This window comes from Oreochromis aureus, linkage group 7 (assembly GCF_013358895.1).
Source record: "Oreochromis aureus strain Israel breed Guangdong linkage group 7, ZZ_aureus, whole genome shotgun sequence".
NCBI classification, from domain to species: Eukaryota; Metazoa; Chordata; class Actinopteri; order Cichliformes; family Cichlidae; genus Oreochromis; species Oreochromis aureus.
In genome coordinates, this window is record NC_052948.1 from 2,610,521 (window position 1) to 2,618,262 (window position 7,742).

The 7,742-nt window shown below is 38.2% G+C and overlaps 1 long non-coding RNA gene across 1 annotated transcript; it reads right to left on the reverse strand.

The window, feature by feature from the left end:
• Positions 1-1,769: 1,769 nt before the first annotated feature.
• LOC116314114 lies at positions 1,770-7,742 on the reverse strand. The gene is made up of 3 exons (XR_005613790.1): positions 7,730-7,742; positions 6,245-6,289; positions 1,770-2,047 (listed from the first exon to the last, which is right to left on the reverse strand). It is a non-coding gene; the product is annotated as an uncharacterized LOC116314114 (long non-coding RNA).

Below are 7,742 nucleotides of genomic sequence, written 5' to 3' on the forward strand. Positions count from 1 at the left end.
CAAACATATTTTGCATTGTCAGTGCTTTACCTCTGTTTTTTGAATCAAATGCTTTTCTTTCCTTCTCATTTATTTAATCATTTTTGCGACGATTTAGCCTCTCAGTTCTCTTAGCCCCCCCTCACTGGTCTTTATCCTGTGTGCATAGAGGCATTCTGTCTTTTCCCACCTTCAGTTAACCTGATCAAAACTCAGTAGAACTGAGATCAAACAAACATCAGCGGGGGAAGTTGGTTGGAGAATCACAGAGAGAAGAAAGACTGTAAAATCAGGGCAGAGACAGAGAACAGAGACAGCTTTTAGGGTGGAAAAGTTTGACAACTCCATCACGTGGGACCTTCAGGTAGCCATCAGTGTGAAAGCATCTGTTCAAACATTTATTTATTTATTTTTTAAATAGCCGAGTGACTCATTGCTTCTCTCCTGCACGCACCTCATGCCGTTGCTCATCAGACCCCTGCATGCTGGCTGCAGCGATCTCATCTCAACCCTGCTTGCCTGTGAGGGATTAAAGTCTTAATCTGCCAGGCTGAAGCTTGCTATTAGTACCAGCAGGGCTGTTCCATTCATTGTGTTTTGTCATGCATGTGTGCATGTCTGTGTTAGCACTGTGGCGTTTGTGAGATGGATGGTGGACAGCTGCAGGTGTGTGTGTGTGTGTGAGATTAAAAAAATAACAGTGACCTGAGGGAAAAATGAGTTGATACAAGGGGGTGGTGCAGCAGATAAACAAGTTAGCTGGTTTAATGTTAGAGGCTTGGGTGTCCCCTGTCTACCACCTGTGCTAAAATTGAGAGTGAAAACACTCCATGTGTCCATGTGGGTGTGCAAGTGATTCTCTCTCTCTGTCTTCATGTGTGTGATAAAGCAAAAGAAAGTGACACACAGCATTAAAAGGTTATATTGCATTACAGTCACAGTGAGGCGCCTAATCCGTTCAGCTGTGACTGAAACATCATCTCAGCTGTGCAGGAATAAAAACACCCAAAACAGAAAACACAGAACTATTAGCTCAGCGTGTGTGATCAGTGTCATGTTGCATACACTAACCAGCCTTCCCGTGCTATAGGTTAATGAGTAGTGATGGAGGGATTAAATAAGCTGAATGTCTCACACACACACACACACACACACACACACACATACGTGTTTTCGTGAAATATCAGGACCTATGACAAAAATGTGACAAATGGGAACGTGCCTTTCTGAAGGTCCTAGAGGCATGGGAATCACACAAAGTTTGACCCATGCTTCCAGGAACACGCCCATCTGTTGAGATTTTGGCTAGGGTGAAATTTTGGTCAAACCTGAATTTAATGCTACTTGTGAGGACACTGTCAGGTTTATGTGACTTATGAGTACCATAAGGTCACACACTGATATTTCATGTTTAGGTGAATTGTGAAGCCCATGGAAACACATAATTTTCAAGTATATATGACTTATAAGGACCAGGTAAGGGTAGGTTCTGTATTTTTAAGCTTGGCTCCTTTTGAGATTACAATATAATAGGCATGGATGCACAATAGTAATGCTCACCAGTCGGGTAACTTCTGACAGAAATATCAGACATTTATGTGTTAATAAAACAGTAAATATGAGCTGTGTAGAGACTTAAAAAAAGACATAGGTCAAATGTGGTCAGTCTACTTTTTAAGTCTTAATATTGTAATGCATTAATTCATTTTGTAGTGAATGTTCATGTCAATAAAAACGTGGAACATTATCTGCCTTTCTTATCATTTAATTGGAAAAAGCACCCAGCATAAACCACAGATTTATGAGTAAGAACAATGCAATACAGAAAACTACAATATTGACATAACTGTGGAAGCAACAAAGTATCTCTCTTGGTTGTTTCTTTTTTTCCTTGCATCTTTCTTTTAATGCAATGATCCTGTTGTGGATGTAGTACTTTATGGCAACCCAGTCTCTGCCTTCTACGAGCTGCCGGCTCTGCTTGGAAGCAGCAGTCACATTCCTTTTACCTGGTACTTTGCAGCAACCTTTACTTCATCATTTGTCCACTTGCTTCTCACCTTCCCAGCTGTCATAAATGGAAACAAAAGAAAATATCTTAATGTGAATGCAAGAAAAGATAGAAAATATTCTAGTTTATAGTTTATAATGTGAATACAAAATGTTCTTAAACCTTGCTTTCTACTGGAGCACTTTAAAGGAGCAATGTAACACAAACTAGAGTTGTTGGTTCTACCAATTGAGAAAGGCTACAAAAACACATTCATGTCCTTCACAGCTTAAAACAATATGAGGACAATGTAACACAAAAACACAAAAATATCAAATTTAGTAGGAATAAATATCAAGCTGATGCTTTAAAGGGAAAGTTAGAACTAACAAATGGTACGCCAATTTCTTTCTCCTAAGATCTTCACAAAAAGTAAAGCTAATGTTGATTTTGGGAAACTTTGACTCAAACTGATTGTTTTAATACAATCAAAGTGCATTTAATTTATGCACTAGGCCCAACTGACACATAAACTTGATTACTAAATACAAAAAACATGATGTGTAACCTGTTGGAAGAATGAAGTGGGTATGTCACTCACCAATTGGTCTGTATGAGGCTGAGACAGGACCTCAGCACTTGGTGTCTGCAACAAAAAGACAACAATATAACGTCAGAAACATTCTCTAGTATAAATCCCGACTAGATGATCAACTACAGATCATATTTGTAGCAGTGAACATTATTCACAGAAGGATCCGACTTCCTTATACAAGATTCTATAGAAACTTAACACTGTACAGTTCTGCTACCAACAATATGAGGACAGTGTAACACACACTAGAGTTGTTGGTCCAACCACATGAGGAAGGCAACTGAAACACACTCATGTCCTTCACAGCTTAAAACAATATGAGGACATTGTAACACACACTACAATCACTGGTCCTACCATATGAGGACTTCTTCTTAAACACACTCATGTCCTTCACAGCTTAAAACAATATGAGGACAGTGTAACACACACACTACAATCACTGGTCCTACCACATGAGGACTTCTACTTAAACACACTCATGTCCTTCACAGCTTAAAACAATATGAGGACATGACGACTGAACACATGTAGAGTTCATGTTCCTGACTTCTAACTTCTTCTGCTGTTGTCAATAAAAGCTCTAAACCCAACACTGATGTAAAGCCATCTATTTCCCCAGAAATTAAATCATGTAAACTGATCAGCGGGAGGTTAAATGGACAAAAACATGTGTAAAAGGACAAAAATATCAAATGTAGTCAGAATAAAGATCAAGCTGATGCTTTAAGGGTAAGTTTGGACTAACAAATGGTATAGACCAGGGGTGCCCAATCCCAGTCCTCGAGAGCTACTGCCCTGCAGCTTTTAGATGCGTCCTTGTTCGAGCACACCTGAATCAAATGAATGGCTCGTTATCAGGCCTTTGCCAGACTTGATGGCATGCCGAATTGGTAATCCAACTATTTGATTCAGCTGTGTTGGAGTAGGGATGCATCTAAAAGCTGCAGGACAGTAGCTCTCGAGGACTGGGATTGGGCACCCTGGTATAGACAATTACTTTCTCCTAATGCTAATGTTGATTTTGGTTAACTTTGACTGAAACTGATTGTTTTAATACAATTAAAGTACATTTCATTTATGCACTAGGCCCATCTGACACATATACTTGATACCAAATACAAAAATATGATGTGTAACCTGTTGGAAGAATGAAGTGGGTAAGTCACTCACCGATTGGTCTGTATGAGGCTGAGACAGGACCTCAGCACTTGGTGTCTGCAACAAAAGACAACAATATAACGTCAGAAACATTCTCTAGTATAAATCCCGACTAGATGATCAACTACAGATCATATTTGTAGCAGTGAACATTATTACAGAAGGATCCGACTTCCTTATACCAGATTCTAAAGAAACTTAACACTGTACAGTTCTGCTACCAACAATATGAGGACAGTGTAACACACACTAGAGTTGTTGGTCCAACCACATGAAGAAGGCAACTGAAACACACTCATGTCCTTCACAGCTTAAAACAATATGAGGACAGTGTAACACACACTACAATCACTGGTCCTACCATATGAGGACTTCTACTTAAACACACTCATGTCCTTCACAGCTTAAAACAATATGAGGACATTGTAACACACACTACAATCACTGGTCCTACCATATGAGGACTTCTTCTTAAACACACTCATGTCCTTCACAGCTTAAAACAATATGAGGACATGACGACTGAACACATGTAGAGTTCATGTTCCTGACTTCTAACTTCTCCTGCTGTTGTCAATAAAAGCTCTAAACCCAACACTGATGTAAAGCCATCTATTTCCCCAGAAATTAAATCATGTAAACTGATCGGCGGGAGGTTAAATGGACAAAAACGTGTAAAAGGACAAAAATATCAAATGTAGTCAGAATAAAGATCAAGCTGATGCTTTAAGGAAAGTTTGGACTAACAAATGGTATAGACAATTGCTTTCTCCTAATACTAATGTTGATTTTGGGAAACTTTTCCTCAAACTGATTGTATTAAAACAATCAAAGTGCATTTCATTTATGCACTAGGCCCAACTAGCACATATACTTGATACCAAATACAAAAACATGATGTGTAACCTGTTGGAAGAATGAAGTGGGTATGTCACTCACCGATTGGTCTGTATGAGGCTGAGACAGGACCTCAGCACTTGGTGTCTGCAACAAAAGACAACAATATAACGTCAGAAACATTCTCTAGGATAAATCCCGACTAGATAATTAACTACAGATCATATTTGTAGCAGTGAACATTATTACAGAAGGATCTGACTTCCTTATACCAGATTCTAAAGAAACTTAACACTGTACAGTTCTGCTACCAACAATATGAGGACAGTGTAACACACACACTACAATCACTGGTCCTACCATATGAGGACTTCTACTTAAACACACTCATGTCCTTCACAGCTTAAAACAATATGAGGACATGACGACTGAACACATGTAGAGTTCATGTTCCTGACTTCTAACTTCTCCTGCTGTTGTCAATAAAAGCTCTAAACCCAACACTGATGTAAAGCCATCTATTTCCCCAGAAATTAAATCATGTAAACTGATCAGCGGGAGGTTAAATGGACAAAAACGTGTAAAAGGACAAAAATATCAAATGTAGTCAGAATAAAGATCAAGCTGATGCTTAAAGGGAAAGTTTGGACTAACAAATGGTATAGACAATTACTTTCTCCTAATGCTAATGTTGATTTTGGTTAACTTTGACTGAAACTGATTGTTTTAATACAATTAAAGTGCATTTCATTTATGCACTAGGCCCATCTGACACATATACTTGATACCAAATACAAAAATATGATGTGTAACCTGTTGGAAGAATGAAGTGGGCAAGTCACTCACCGATTGGTCTGTATGAGGCTGAGACAGGACCTCAGCACTTGGTGTCTGCAACAAAAGACAACAATATAACGTCAGAAACATTCTCTAGTATAAATCCCAACTAGATGATCAACTACAGATCATATTTGTAGCAGTGAACATTATTACAGAAGGATCCGACTTCCTTATACCAGATTCTAAAGAAACTTAACACTGTACAGTTCTGCTACCAACAATATGAGGACAGTGTAACACACACTAGAGTTGTTGGTCCAACCACATGAAGAAGGCAACTGAAACACACTCATGTCCTTCACAGCTTAAAACAATATGAGGACAGTGTAACACACACTACAATCACTGGTCCTACCATATGAGGACTTCTACTTAAACACACTCATGTCCTTCACAGCTTAAAACAATATGAGGACATGACGACTGAACACATGTAGAGTTCATGTTCCTGACTTCTAACTTCTCCTGCTGTTGTCAATAAAAGCTCTAAACCCAACACTGATGTAAAGCCATCTATTTCCCCAGAAATTAAATCATGTAAACTGATCAGCGGGAGGTTAAATGGACAAAAACATGTGTAAAAGGACAAAAATATCAAATGTAGTCAGAATAAAGATCACGCTGATGCTTTAAGGAAAGTTTGGACTAACAAATGGTATAGACAATTACTTTCTCCTAATGCTAATGTTGATTTTGGTTAACTTTGACTGAAACTGATTGTTTTAATACAATCAAAGTGCATTTCATTTATGCACTAGGCCCAACTGGCACATATACTTGATACCAAATACAAAAACATGATGTGTAACCTGTTGGAAGAATGAAGTGGGTATGTCACTCACCAATTGGTCTGTATGAGGCTGAGACAGGACCTCAGCACTTGGTGTCTGCAACAAAAGACAACAATATAACGTCAGAAACATTCTCTAGGATAAATCCCGACTAGATAATTAACTACAGATCATATTTGTAGCAGTGAACATTATTACAGAAGGATCCGACTTCCTTATACCAGATTCTAAAGAAACTTAACACTGTACAGTTCTGCTACCAACAATATGAGGACAGTGTAACACACACTAGAGTTGTTGGTCCAACCACATGAAGAAGGCAACTGAAACACACTCATGTCCTTCACAGCTTAAAACAATATGAGGACATGACGACTGAACACATGTAGAGTTCATGTTCCTGACTTCTAACTTCTCCTGCTGTTGTCAATAAAAGCTCTAAACCCAACACTGATGTAAAGCCATCTATTTCCCCAGAAATTAAATCATGTAAACTGATCAGCAGGAGGTTAAATGGACAAAAACATGTGTAAAAGGACAAAAATATCAAATGTAGTCAGAATAAAGATCACGCTGATGCTTAAAGGAAAGTTTGGACTAACAAATGGTATAGACAATTACTTTCTCCTAATGCTAATGTTGATTTTGGTTAACTTTGACTGAAACTGATTGTTTTAATACAATTAAAGTGCATTTCATTTATGCACTAGGCCCATCTGACACATATACTTGATACCAAATACAAAAACATGATGTGTAACCTGTTGGAAGAATGAAGTGGGTAAGTCACTCACCGATTGGTCTGTATGAGGCTGAGACAGGACCTCAGCACTTGGTGTCTGCAACAAAAAGACAATATAACGTCAGAAACATTCTCTAGTATAAATCCCGACTAGATGATCAACTACAGATCATATTTGTAGCAGTGAACATTATTCACAGAAGGATCTGACTTCCTTATACCAGATTCTATAGAAACTTAACACTGTACAGTTCTGCTACACACAATATGAGGACAGTGTAACACACACTAGAGTTGTTGGTCCAACCACATGAAGAAGGCAACTGAAACACACTCATGTCCTTCACAGCTTAAAACAATATGAGGACATGACGACTGAACACATGTAGAGTTCATGTTCCTGACTTCTAACTTCTCCTGCTGTTGTCAATAAAAGCTCTAAACCCAACACTGATGTAAAGCCATCTATTTCCCCAGAAATTAAATCATGTAAACTGATCAGCAGGAGGTTAAATGGACAAAAACATGTGTAAAAGGACAAAAATATCAAATGTAGTCAGAATAAAGATCAAGCTGATGCTTAAAGGAAAGTTTGGACTAACAAATGGTATAGACAATTACTTTCTCCTAATGCTAATGTTGATTTTGGTTAACTTTGACTGAAACTGATTGTTTTAATACAATTAAAGTGCATTTCATTTATGCACTAGGCCCATCTGACACATATACTTGATACCAAATACAAAAACATGATGTGTAACCTGTTGGAAGAATGAAGTGGGTAAGTCACTCACCGATTGGTCTGTA